Here is a 13,734-nt window from a genome sequence, read left to right as displayed (position 1 = left end):
CTCTCATGCTTCATTCGCCCTTCTGATTACCCCCCCTTTCTTTATCCCTTTCTTCCCCTACCAATCTTCCTAGTTCTCATCAAGGACATTCTTTTTTTTTTTTTTTAAGATTTTATTTATTTATTTGACAGAGATAGAGACAGCCAGCGAGAGAGGGAACACAAGCAGGGGGAGTGGGAGAGGAAGAAGCAGGCTCATAGCAGAGGAGCCTGATGTGGGGCTCGATCCCATAACGCTGGGATCACGCCCTGAGCCGCAGGCAGACGCCTAACCGCTGTGCCACCCAGGCGCCCCTCATCAAGGACATTCTTGAATTCAACAACCGTGATGGTGTGGTGGGGAAAAATAAAATGACTATTAATAGAGCGGGGTGCCCCTGCCTCGATTTGTGCTAAGGAGCCAGAATTCTTTTTATTGCTATTGCACATTAAGTGCAAATGTCAATACAGTGAAAAAGGCAGATAGCCTCTTAGTATTATTATAAAAATGGTTTTGACCTAGTCTCCCTGGAAGGCTCTTGGGGACCATACTTTGAGAACTGCTGACCTAGAAGACCAGAGAGCTGTGTTAGTAGGGGATTTGGGTAGGGCAAGTTGAGCATTTATTTACATTTAAATTGCTGAGACTAGAATATCTATCACACATAATTTTTTTTCATTATTTTATTTAAGCCTCACAGTAGCATTTACACAATAGATAGCATTATTCCCATTTCACAAGTAAGGACATTGAAGCTCCGAAAGGTTCAGTAATTTTCTAGATGAAGCAAGGACCAGGAATTTAGATTAAAATCTAGATCTTGGTGATTTTAAGCTTGTTCTCTTGCCTTTCCTTCTATTGAACTATTCTGGGTTTGAATGGCAGGTATAAGACTTAACGAACACTTACTATGCTCTAAATACTATTCCAAAAAAATACATAAATATAAAAACCATTCTCAAAACTTAAAATGTAGTATTAGCTTATTTCATCCTCCCAACAGGGCCCGGATTAGCCTTATTTTAAATGTGAGGGGAAGAGAGGCCCAGGGAGGTTCCTTAGCTCTTCCAGAGACACAGAGCTAATAACTACAGAGCTAGGATTTAAACCGGAGAAGATTGACTTCCAGAACCATTTTGCTGGGGCACCTGGCTGGTTCAGTCAGTTAAACATCCTACTCTTGGTTTTGGCTCAGGTCATGATCTCAGGATGGTGAGATAGAGCCATGAGCTGGGCTCCATGCTCGTGCTCGAGCTCAACGGGGTGTCTGCTTGAAGATTCCCTCCCTTTGCCCCTCCCCCCACTCACTCTTGTGCTCTCTCTTTATCTCTCTCTAAAATCTTTTTTAAAAAAACCATTTTGGAGCGCCTGGGTGGCACAGCGGTTAAGCGTCTGCCTTCGGCTCAGGGCGTGATCCCACCGTTATGGGATCGAGCCCCACATCAGGCTCCTCCGCTGTGAGCCTGCTTCTTCCTCTCCCACTCCCCCCGCTTGTGTTCCCTCTCTGCTGGCTGTCTCTATCTCTGTCGGATAAATAAATAAAATCTTTAAAAAAAATAAAAAAATAAAATAAAAATAAAAAAATAAAAAAACCATTTTGCTAAAACAAGCCTTAATTAAAAACACTGAGAAACCTAAAATTATATATATGAAACAAATACATGAAACAAATACACGAAACAAATACTTTTGCCTCTTGGCATATAAAATAGCATGTAATGAAAAGGTCTTGGTTTATATGTTTCATTTCCTCAAGGCAAGGCAAACCACGTGTAGAAAAACCTTTAATGTATGGAAATTTAGGCAAGAAGTTAATTCACATAAATCACTTCGAGTCCTAAAAGGAACATAGTTCAGTTTACATTTCAGCTTTTCAAGATCAGGATGTGGTGACCCAGTGTGCAGATGGGAAAATGATGTGGTCTGTGGCACACTGAGCATATGACAGACACCCGTTGAAGAGCACACCTGTTCTTGGAGAAGACCAGGGCACTGGAACAATCATGGGTGTAACAAGAGAACCATTTCCTTTACCATTTACCACCTCAAGAATTAGTCGTCTTGGGGTTTATTTCCTTTTTCTAAAAATAATGGCAGCAGTAATCTTACTCAATCCACTAAAATGGGTTTCTGTGTTAACTTGCAAGATGAGAGCTCTTTTTCTGAAGTGGAACTCCACTCCTCCAGCCAATGGGACACTCTTCACCTAGAAAGAAAGATTACTCGTTTTTATCTATGAAAACCCATAAAAATGCCGACAGGCCGCCCCCCACTTGCTCCTTCTGTCCCTGTGTGCTCAAGAAAATGCCTCCCTCGGGAACAGGTCTTCTGCCAACCTTCTTGCCTCCCCAGGTCAGAGCAGGCAGGGCCTGTGCAGGCAGGAAGGCCTCCCGCAGTAGGCGGCATGTACCCATGAGAAAGCAGGGAAGAGAACATCTCGTTCGGTAACTGAGGACCAACAACTTTTCCACTGCAGCTGTTCCTCCCTCTCCTTCTTCTTGCCCTCCTCCCTGTGACGTTTCAGTCTCTGCTTATCACCCACACACATTCCCCAGTGAGATGGAGGAGAAAGGAAGAGATAACTGACCTGTCTTCTCCACAGGAACGTCTCTTCCCCCAGGCTCATTGCTTCTCTCCTGCCCACCGCAGCCCCACACCCCGAACCTGATGCAGGCTTCTCCCTGCTAACGCTTTCCCACTTCCCACTAGAGTCTTCACTCTCCAGCCCTAGAATTCCAGTCCCTGCCCAGATGGACTCCCCCTGAAGCTGGGAACCGAAGGATCTGCTCTCCCCTTTAGAGCTGCTTCGAGGGGTCAGAGAGCTGTTTATCCTAGAAGAATTGCTACACCTAGTGGCTCTGATCTGTAGTTCTCCTCACATAGACTCCACTTCGTTCAGCTGAAATGAGATCTTCTTTCCTAGCCTGGGAAACTAACCACATTTCTATCTACTCATTTATTTTTTCTCAATTCTGTTCAGTATATTTTTTGAACACAGAGCTTGTCCTAAGCACTGTTTTAGGCATGGTACAAAACAGTCCCGACTTTCATAAAAGAAACCAGTTCATTGATGCAACCGGAAGGCTATCCTGGGGCATAAGCTGAAATCCCTGCCCTAACCCAAGGATTTTAACACAAAGTATAGCCTGGGCCCCTTAGAGGGTTGGCAGAAGATCTGCTCCCTTAGGAAACATGGAGCAGCCATTAATTCTCCAAGTCTTCTCACCTCTCAGCCAAGACCAGAATCTGTGAAAAGTGGAAGCTGTGGCGCGGTGCTACAAGTGTACTGAGGGAGGGTCCTGGATCCCCGGGACAACAGGGAAAGAGTCTCAGGAGAGGGGAGGTTGATTCCCTCGTGGCTTTGTCCCAGCATGAGAAAGAAGGGCCTCACAAAACAGGCGCGGACTGGCCTTGAGCGTCCCCTCACATCAGGGCAGCCCTGTTTTGGAAGAGAGGATAGCAAGAGGCAGGAGAACCAACTTAGGACAGCAGTTGGAATAGACGGACCATGAGGATGCACTATGAAGCGTAAATTGGGGGTTGCAGCTAAGTAGGAATTTGCCCTTTCCAGATACATAGCAGAACAAAACCACCAATTCCTCAGGATTTCAATAGTTCTTGCTCATTCTTCTCTCCAAATTTCTCTTTCCCTTCCTTCTCTAGTGACACTCCCATTCTCCCCAGACTCTTCTCTTCCCAACTAGAAAGGGGCAACTCCTTCCCCACCATCCCCCAGCCTCTGGCCAGGTCTTATCACCCACTCCATAGTTCTCCTTCTTTTTTTTTTTTAATGATTTTTTATTATATTATGTTAGTCACCATACAGTACATCCCCGGTTTCTGATGTAAGGCTCGATGATTCATTAGTTGCGTATAACACCCAGTGCACCATGCAATACGTGCCCTCCTTACTACCCATCACCAGTCTATCCCATTCCCCCACCCCCTCCCCTCTGAGGTCCTCAGTTTGTTTCTCATCATAGTTCTCCTTCTTTACCCCATTCTCTGTGCCTCTTGGTTTTAGCAGTTCTCAGTATCATTCAACAGGCATTAGCTTAAGTTGTTTATTTACTTGAGAGAGAGAGAGAGCACGCGCGCACATGCTCGCAGAGGGAAGAGACAGGCTTCGTGATGAACACAGAGCCTGATGCAGGGCTTAATCTCACAACCCTGAGATCATGACCTGAGCCAAAATCAAGAGTCAGAGGTTTAACCAACTAAGCCACCCAGATGTCCCTCTCTCAATTTGTTTAATTGTCTTAATTAGTCTTACTCGAAAAGAGATATCCTCAACTTTATTAGTTCTTGCCACCTAGCCAAAACATTGAAAATTTCAGTGAATTGACATTTAATAGATCGCCAAGATCTGGTGTAAGTTACAGAGGCAAGATGTTGTGTCAGGTTTGGTGTGTGCTACCCTTTGTGGGAAAAAATAAGTATATTTCTAAATACATATATTATCTCTGGGAGGGTATAGAAGAAGCTATATGCCCTTTTGTGACTTTTGACACTTGTATTATGTGCATCTGTTACCTTTTCTACAGAAGACAGTAAATCTTTAGAAAAGTTATAGTGTGTGAGGCAAGTTATTTTCCATTGAGTTATGTTATAAGCAAGATTATTAAGAAAAAGGGTGATCTGCATAAGAGTAGCCTGATTATCTTTAAAAGATGTTCTTCCCCTCCTTTTTTGCTTATTTGAGGTTTCTATGATTTATTTATTAAAAAATAACAAAGTAGAAAATAAAATGAGCATGCGTGGGGGCAAGGAGTAAATGGGCAATCTTTGTACCTTCTGCTTAATTTTGCCATAAACCTACAGCTGCTCTAAAGAACAAACTCCTAAAACAATGATTGGAATGTTGCCATACATGAAAGATGAAATTATGGAAATTCAAGGCACAGGAAAAAAGGCAGGGAAAGAGACTGTTTACAGAAATGTATCAGACTCATTTCCATATGTATCTTTCTAATAGCTGCCAGTTTAAGGCTTGAACTATTTTCTGTTTATCTCCTTCATATTACAAATCGTGTGCCTCATTTCTTATTATAAATATACACCCACAAGGCACAGCTTTGTGTCTATCTGGACATCCTCAAACCTCTGAGATCCAAGACCTGAGAGCCCCCTCAGGATACTCTCATTTCAAGATCCCCTAGGATATCCCTAATACCTGGTGTACACATACCTTCAGCCAACTGCCTAGACCGGGACAGGTTCTGGTTTCTAGAACTATGCCTCCTCCCTTTGAATATACCTTCATCAAAGCACCTTGTCCAAGAAGTCAAGGATGCCAGCACACCCCCTTCTTAGTCTCCTGAAATTACATGTCACCCCCAGAACGAGAGCAACACTTGGCATTTGCACGTGCCCTCACCCTTGGCACTGCCATGTAGCTCCCACGTGCTCTCTTGTCTTCTACATCATTCCTTCTTTATCTGTTCAGTCGTTGCCATCTTGTTTTGTTTTGTTTTTTACCTTAACCTTTGTGGCGGAGGCTGGGAGAGAGCTCCTACCATCAAGCAACTGTTTGTGTTTGACTTCCCAGTTAGAAACTGCCAAGGTTGAGTCATAAATAGTTTCGAATCAGAAAACCATAAATACTTGAGTAGAGAAATTATTTAAAAGGTGCTACTGGAGCTATTAGTTATGGTCAAAAGCCTTGAGGAAAATTTGACAGGTGAATAAACATGGGAGCTGAGTCAGGAAGAATAAAGAAGCAATCTCCAAGTAGAAATTGGTAAAAGAATATTCCAAGGAGAAAGAGCGGCATGGGTAAAATTAAGCAGATAAGCAAACTGATGCACATAGAGGGAACAGCCAATAATTGACTATATTTACAGCACAAAGACCTGGAGGTGGGGGGATAAGGGGGGAGTGAATGGAAGGGAAACAGAAGGGGAAGGGTCAAGAAAGTAGGGTAGGTACCCTCACTGGGAAGGACCTAGCAGGCCTGTGGAGCCATGACTCCAGCCTTCACTTGAGCTGGGGGTCAGCCTTCCCTGATAACCTGGAATGACCAGGAGGACTCTTTGTACAAGGGTCCCATCAGGGAATGAGAAGGACAGCCTGATGTTTGTCCCCGCTGCATGTTCCTTGCAGCTGAACTCATGACTTACCATTGAGAATATGGCCTGTAGACAGAAGCTGAGGCACTGGTTTTGAAAGGAAATGTTGGCCCAGAGGCACAAGCAGGTCTGTGTCAATGTCCAGGAGATAAACAGTGACTGGGGGAGAGTGGATGTATCCCCCACTTCTGCCTGTAAAAATCACCTGGTTTTGGTACTTCAAGGATTACAGAGAATGTGATGTTGTGCTAATACCTAAAGGCTTTACAGCACGAAGAGAGTTCACCTCATGCAAACAGCAGTATTATCACAGAGCAGGGGACCTCCCCATGTGTGGTAGGGTCTAGCTACCAATCTGCGGTGTCTTTATGCACAACAGACAGCCACAAGAGTACTAAAGAGGAAGACCTTGAGATGACAGGTGACAAACTTACGTGAGGCCCCAGTCAAGACTGAAAAAATGAATAGCTGGATATACCTTTAAAATCGTGGAAGGAAGGTTAGAAGCCTTCGCTCGGCAGGAGAGGCAGAGCCAGTGCAGTCTGAGGTAATGCGATGATGCCCAACGGAGCAGATAGAAACCTGCGGTCGCGTGCGCGAAAGGAGGACCACTACCAGTAAGCGATGACATCCGAGACCTCTCTGCCTCCAGCACATCCTGGCCAGCGAGGAACCAGTGCCCACCTGCCGCACATTATCATGAGAAATCACAAATAATCTGCTGTTTTAAACCACGAAGTGTTGCGATGGTTTGTTACATAATAAAAATGAATCGATAAAGCCCAAAGATGAGAATCGTTGGGAGCAGCTGCTTAAGTATGGTTGACAGTTTGATCCAGGTCCCCAAACGCAGGGAGCATAAACCCGAATGACCAGGCTACTTTGGGAGGGTGTGGAGGATTTGTAGCGTGTCGATTTAGGTAGGCTGAAACAGAATTTCCCAGAACTCTCTTCCCTGCAGAGTTCCAGTGTGGCTGGAATCTTGAGACATTCTGCACGTCGTCTGCAAGGGTGAAGGAGAATCGCAGTCGTTTGCTCTTGAATTCAGAAGGTTGATGGCGTGAGGTGCTGGTACAGCTCACACAAGTGTCACCGATCTGCTGGATGGCCTGCTTGGCATGTGGCAGCAGCAGGCTCCGTGGCTCTTCCAACCTCTGTCATCTCCTCCCCCAGCTTCTCTGACTCCCAGACCAAGAGTGTGCTTAACTCTGTGCAGAAGGTACCAGCTTCTCCTTCGGGACACCCCCATCATCAAGGTTGGAGGCTTCAGGGCTATGGGAGACTAACAAGGATTCCAGTCTACCTTCCTAGGTCCCAGTTTAGCCTCAGAGGTTCCAGCTCGTTCATGTTGGTTTCCTTCCCAACTTCCTGCCTGAGCCTTCAGGCTCCAGCAGCAACAGCCTTAGAAACAACAGACTTACATATATTTTTTTAACTAGCTCCCACAGTTGAATAAGGTCAAATCCCTGTAATAAACATATAAAACATACAATATCGTATATAACATACAGATTATATATATATATATATATATATATATATATATATATAATTTACTTATATGTAATACTCAAATTGTGTGTGTATGTAAAAAAAAAAACTAGTAGTTCTGCTTCTCAGACTGATCAACGCAGAGAGTCTAAAAACCCTGGCTAGCCAAGATGAATAGAGGGATTTCTAATGGCCTCCTTCCGCAACAGGCTGAAACTACTATAGCCCTTGAGTAGAAAAAACTGAGATAAGCATCAGTGAATCCGAAGACAGGAAATGCAAAAGACAGAAACAATGGCGGTGCTCTACCATCTGGGTCTCATTCCTAGGGACTCTTCAGCCTCGGAGCACCCAGCCTCTCCACACTTCCTTAAGGGAACATGAAATGAAACAATTGACATGAAGTCCTTGTAAAATTTGGGAAGAGAAAATAACTCAACTTCACTGTAATCAAAGAAATGTAAATTGGATCTAGAAAGGGATTCCATTTTTTGTCCATTTTTCTTTGGACAAATAGTCAGAGATACCTATAAAAAATTTAATTACACAAACCCTCTGACAAGGCAGTTTTAGTCTTAGTTATTTATCAGAGATCTCTTTGCATGTGTGGGAAATGATGTGTGTATAGTGATATCCATTGTAGCATTTTTTTATACTAGCACGAGATTGGAAATTACCCAAGTGTCTCCCAATGAGGAATTGGATAAATTATGATTCATTTATAATTTATCCAATTTTCAGTGTGTAGGTGTATCCAAAAAATTGTAGCATTGTTTATAATAGCAAGAAATTGGAAATTACCCAAGTGTCTTCCAATAAGGAATAGGATAAATTATGGTTTATCTATATAATGGAGTATAATACATTTACTTAAAAGAGTGAAGCCATTGTATGTCTACTGGTATAAAACAGTCTTCAAGGTATATTGTTAAATGAAAAACAGGACTTGAATAATCTGTGTGCAATATACCCCCTCCCTCTCAGTGTTTTTTTTAATTTTAATTCCGATATAGTTAACATAAACTATTATCTTAGTTTCAGGTGTACAATATAGTGATTCAATAATTCTATACATTACTCAGTACTCATCATAAGTGTCCTCCTTAATCCCTGTCACCTATTTAACCCATCCCTTTATCCCCCTCCCCTCTCTGGTAACCATCAGTTCTCTATATTAAGAGTCTGTTTCTTGATCTATCTGTCACTCTGTCTCTCTCTTTTCCTTTGCTCATTCGTTTTGTTTCTTAAATTCCACATGTGAGTGAAATCATGATGTTTGTTTCTCTGCCTGACTTATTTTTCTTAGCATTATGCTCTCTAGCTCCAGCCATGTCATTGCAAATGGCAAGATTTCATTCTTTTTTGTGGCTGAATAATATTCCATTGTGTGTGTGTGTGTGTGTGTGTGTGTGTGTGTGTGTGTACACCACATCTTTATCCATTCATCAGTCGATGAACACTTGAGTTGCTTCCATAATTTAGCTATTGTAAATAATGCTGCTATAAGCATCACGGTGCATGTTTTCCTTTAGATTAGTATTTTTGTGTTCTTTGGGTAAATACCCAGCGGTGCAATTGCTGGATTGGAGGGTCATTCTATTTTTAACATCTTGAGGAAGCTTCACACTGTTTTCCACAGTGGCTGCACCAGTTTGCATTCCCACCATCAGTGCAAGAGGGTTCCCCTTTCTCCACATCCTTGTCAATACCTGCTGTTTGTTGTGTTGCTGATTTTAGCCATTCTGACAGGTGTGAGGTGATAACAGCATTGTAGGTTTGGTTTGCATTTCCCTGATGATGAGTGATGTTGAACATCTTTTCATGTGTCTGTTGGCCATCTGGAGGTCTTCTTTGGAGAAATGTCTATTCACATCTTCTGCCCATTTTTAATTGGATTATTTGTTTTTTGGGTGCTGAGTTTTACAAGTTCATTATATATTTTGAATGCTTAATCTGTATTGGATATGTCATTTGTAAATATCTTCTCCCATTCAGCAGGCTGCTGTTTAGTTTTGTTGATTGTTTCCTTTGCCGTGCAAAAGCTTTCTATTTTGATATAGTCCCAATAGTTTATTTTTGCTTTTGTTTTCCCTGCCTCAGGGGACCTATCTAGAAAACAGTTGATATAGCCAATGTCAGAGAAATTACTGCCTGTGTTCTTTTCTAGGATTTTTATAGTTTCAGGTCTCACATTTTGGTCTTTATTCCATTTTGAATTTATTTTTGTGTATGGTGTAAGAAAGTGGTCTAGTTTCATTCTTTTGCATGTTGCTGTTCAGTTTTTCCAACACCATTTGTTGAAGAGACTTTTTCCTGATACCACATTTTCTTTATCTGTGTCATCCAGTGATGGACATTTAGGTTGTTTCCATGTCTTGGCTATTATAAATAATCCTGCAAGGAACATGAGGGTACATCTATCTTTTCAAATTAGCACTTGTTTAAAAAAAGATTTTATTTATTTATTTTTGCGAGAGAAAACGAGTGGGGGAAGGGCAGAGAAAGAAGCAGACTTCCCGCTGAGCAGGGACCCTCCCCCCCGCCCGACGCAGGGCTCTATACCAGAACCCTAGGATCATGACCTGAGCCAAAGGCAGATGCTTAACCAACTGGGCCACTCAGGTTCCCCTAAATTAGCACTTTTAAAAAAAGATTTATCTATTTATTTTAGGGGGGAGGGGCAGAGGGAGAGAGAGTCTTAAGCAGACTCCACACTAAGCACAGAGCCTGATGTGGGGCTCGATATCACAACCCTGAGATCACGGCCTGAGCAGAAATCAAGAGCTGGATACTTAATCAACTGTGCCACCCAGGCGCCCCTGTTTGTTTTTTTTTTAGACATACCCAGAAGTGTAATTGCTGGATCATATGGTTGTTCTATTTTTAATTTTCTGAGGAACCCCCATACTGTTTTCCATAGTAGCTGTACCAATTTACATTCCAACCGTGTACAAGTGTTCCCTTTTTTTCACATCCTTATCAATACTTGTTTCTTCATCCTTTTGATAATAGCCAGGTGTGAGATGCCTACTCACTGTGGTTTAGATTGGCATTTTGCATAATCTTTCTTTACTGTAGAAATCACTTACTTCCTCATTGAGCATATGAAGAGCCCAGAAAGATCTATGTCACAAACCAGGATGTGACTGCCATCCTTAAATTTTTAGTACACCAAAATTTACACAGAATATATTTACTTGAATGTGGCATTTACCCCCACAAGTACATGGGTCCAGAACGCATCATGTGATTGGCAGCCTTTAAACTGTGCAGTATACTCAACTGTATATGCAGTAAATCTAATTTTATAAATCCGTAATTAACCTCCACACTGACCATATGAAGAATCTCTCTCTAAGATCCATGGTAGACTAGAATGTAGCTCTCAGTCCTTGAATAGCACAGTATACCCAACTCAAGTGAAGTAAGTATAAACTCATATGGCCATCACTTTCCTCCACATTAACATATGACAAGGCTAGAAATAACCATGGAATTTACCAGATAGTGACTAGCACCTCTTCAGTTGTATAGTGTACCCAAATGTACAAGGATAAATTTATTTTCATGCGACCATTATTTACCCCCACACTGAGCATAGGAAGAGATTAGAAAGATCCGTAGCATAGACTGGGATATGATTATCACCACTTCTGTTTTGCAGTGTACTTGAAATAAATAACACAGTCTAATTTCCTGTGGCCAACACATACTTCCACATTGAATATATGGCAAATCCAGAAAGATTCATGAGACAGATTATAATATGAACAGGATCCCTTAAATCGTGGTGTATATCCACATTTATTTTTACGAGACTGTCATTAACTACACATTGACCATATGAGGAGTCCAGAAAGTTACATGGTATATACAACATAAGTGACACCAATTGAGTTGTGCAGTGTAATTATCAGTACTTACCTCTATTTTGAGCATGTTAGGAATCCAGAGGTACCCCTGGCCTGGACTGTGATTTGAATGGCAACTTCTGAGTGTGCAGTACGCACAACTGAACATGGAATAACTCTTCTGTTATGTGGCCATCTTTGACCTCCACAGTGAACACATAAAGAGCCCAGAAAGATCTCTGGATTGCTTCTCAGCCTTTTGGTTGAGATCAAGTGCAGAAAAATCTGTGGAATAGAGTAGAATGTGAATGCCCCCCTTCAGCTGTGCAGTGCACCCAGCTGTATATGGAAATGTCTACTTTCATGTAGTCATCACTTACCTTCATGTTCAGTACACTAAGAATTAAGAAAGATCCATGGTATAGATTGTGAGGTGATTAGTGCCCCTGGATCTGTGTAGTCTTTTCAACCCACATGTAGACTAAGCATATTTTTATGTTTCATTCACTAATTTACATTCACCTATGAGTAGCTCTGAATAATTTATGGTATAGACCATGGAAGAAATAGCATCCCTTCAGTTATTCAGCATAGTAATCTGTACATGGTAGACCTCTTTCCAATATCTATCCATTCTTTCTTCTTCCCTGAATTCCCAAGTTCAGATTCCCAGAATTTTAGCCAGGTCAATAGACACCAAAATGAAGACAGTAGGTCTCAGCCCCAATTGTAACTAAGTGTGGCTATATAACAAATTCTAGGTCATGTGTGTAAGACATGGGGAACTCCCAGGAAGTATCTTTAAAGGGAGATGGACACTCTTCTTCTTCCCTTCTTCCTGCAAACTTGAATGAGAATGTGATAGTTGAGGCTATAACAGCCATCTTGGGACATAAGGCAGAAGCCGTGTGTTGAGGATAACGGAGGAACAAACTGGAATGGTTCTGAACACTTAATGATCGTTGAGTCACTATACCAGCTCTGGACTGCTGCTTTTGACTGCTAACTTGAAAGCTAACTTGCTTGGGGGGTGCCCGGGTGGCTCAGTTGGTTAAGCATCTGGCTGCAGCTCAGGTCACGATCTCAGGGTCCTGGGACCCAGCCACACCTCAGTCTCCCTGCTCAGCAGGGAATCAGCTTCTCACTCTCCCTCTGCCCCTACCCCCACTCGTGAGTGTGCTCACTCTTTCTCTCTCTCTCTCAAATAAATAAATAAATAAAATCTTTAAAAAAAAAAGAACACTAACTTGCTTGAGCCATTAATTTAGAATATGATATACACGCAACCATTCCAAATCTCAACAGCAATGGTTAATTTTATGTGTCAATTTGGCTGGGCTATGGTATCCAACTGTTTGACCAAATACCAGTGTAGATGTTGCTGAAGGTATTTTTTAGATGTGATTGACATTTAAATAACTAGACTTTGAGTAAAGTAGATTATTCTCCACAATGTAGGTGGGCCTCGTCCAATCAGTTGAAGGCCTTAAGAGAAAAGATCACCTTGAAGGAAGGAAGTTTGCCTCCAGTTGGCCTTCCAATTTAAGACATTAATTTCTTGGTGGGATTTCCAGCTTGTCAGCCTGCTCTACAGATTTAGGGCTTTCTAGCTCCTGTAACCATATGAGGAAATTCCTTTAAATCTCTCTCTCTGAGAAAAAGAAAGAGAAATCTATCTATATATCTCTATGTCTATATATTCTGTTTCTCTGAAGAAACCGGACTTATACACCAATTAATTCAGTTTCCAATTTATTTCAGTTTAGTATAGTCTGTTTTTACAGGGTGACTGCAAATGTAAAGACTACCAAATGTTGTAGAAACCAGCTATGAGCCAATAGTGTGACTTTTGAGCAAGCCATTTTGTATTTCCTAAAGTAGGCACAAATAGGTAATAATTAGGTGGTAATACCCTACATTTATCACAGAAGTGCTTTGAGAGAAAGCAGTCGTGTTGTTTGGAAAACGAATAAAGGCATTTATGAAAATCTTCTTAAGGGCGCCTGGGTGGCTCAGATGGTTAAGCAACCGACTCCTGATTTCGGCTCAGGTCATGATCTCAGGGTTGTGAGATCAAGCCCTGCATTGGGCTCTGTGCTGAGCATAGAGCCTGCTTAAGATTCTCTCTCTTCCTCTCTCTCTCTGCCCACCCCTCTGCACACATGCACACCCTCTCTCTCTCAAAAGAAAAAGAAAATCCTCTTAAAAATTATAAAGTACTTAAAAAATGTAAGACAACTATTTTTGACATTGAAAACAAGTTATTTGTCAACTATTCGGTAAAAAAAACTTATTAAGCAGCTAAAAAGAACAGACTTTGCAGCTTGTAAAGAGCAGTTACTCTA

At 41.9% G+C, this 13,734-nt stretch overlaps 1 long non-coding RNA gene across 1 annotated transcript in view; it reads right to left on the bottom strand.

The window, feature by feature from the left end:
- Positions 1-288: 288 nt before the first annotated feature.
- Positions 289-13,734, bottom strand: part of LOC123780105 (uncharacterized) — a 59,066-nt gene continuing 45,620 nt past the window's right edge. Inside the window, exons 4-7 of the long non-coding RNA XR_006776328.2 lie at positions 11,463-11,674; positions 6,526-6,731; positions 3,206-3,418; positions 289-2,185 (exon numbers count right to left, since the gene is read on the bottom strand). This is a non-coding gene — a long non-coding RNA (uncharacterized LOC123780105). The remainder of the gene's footprint in view (positions 2,186-3,205; positions 3,419-6,525; positions 6,732-11,462; positions 11,675-13,734) is intronic.

The sequence above is a fragment of the Ursus americanus genome, chromosome X (genome assembly GCF_024610735.1).
Source record: "Ursus americanus isolate L20-20 chromosome X, mUrsAme1.1.p, whole genome shotgun sequence".
NCBI classification, from domain to species: Eukaryota; Metazoa; Chordata; class Mammalia; order Carnivora; family Ursidae; genus Ursus; species Ursus americanus.
The sequence above is the reverse complement of the archived record's forward strand: the minus strand, read 5'-3'. Positions and strand labels throughout refer to the sequence as shown.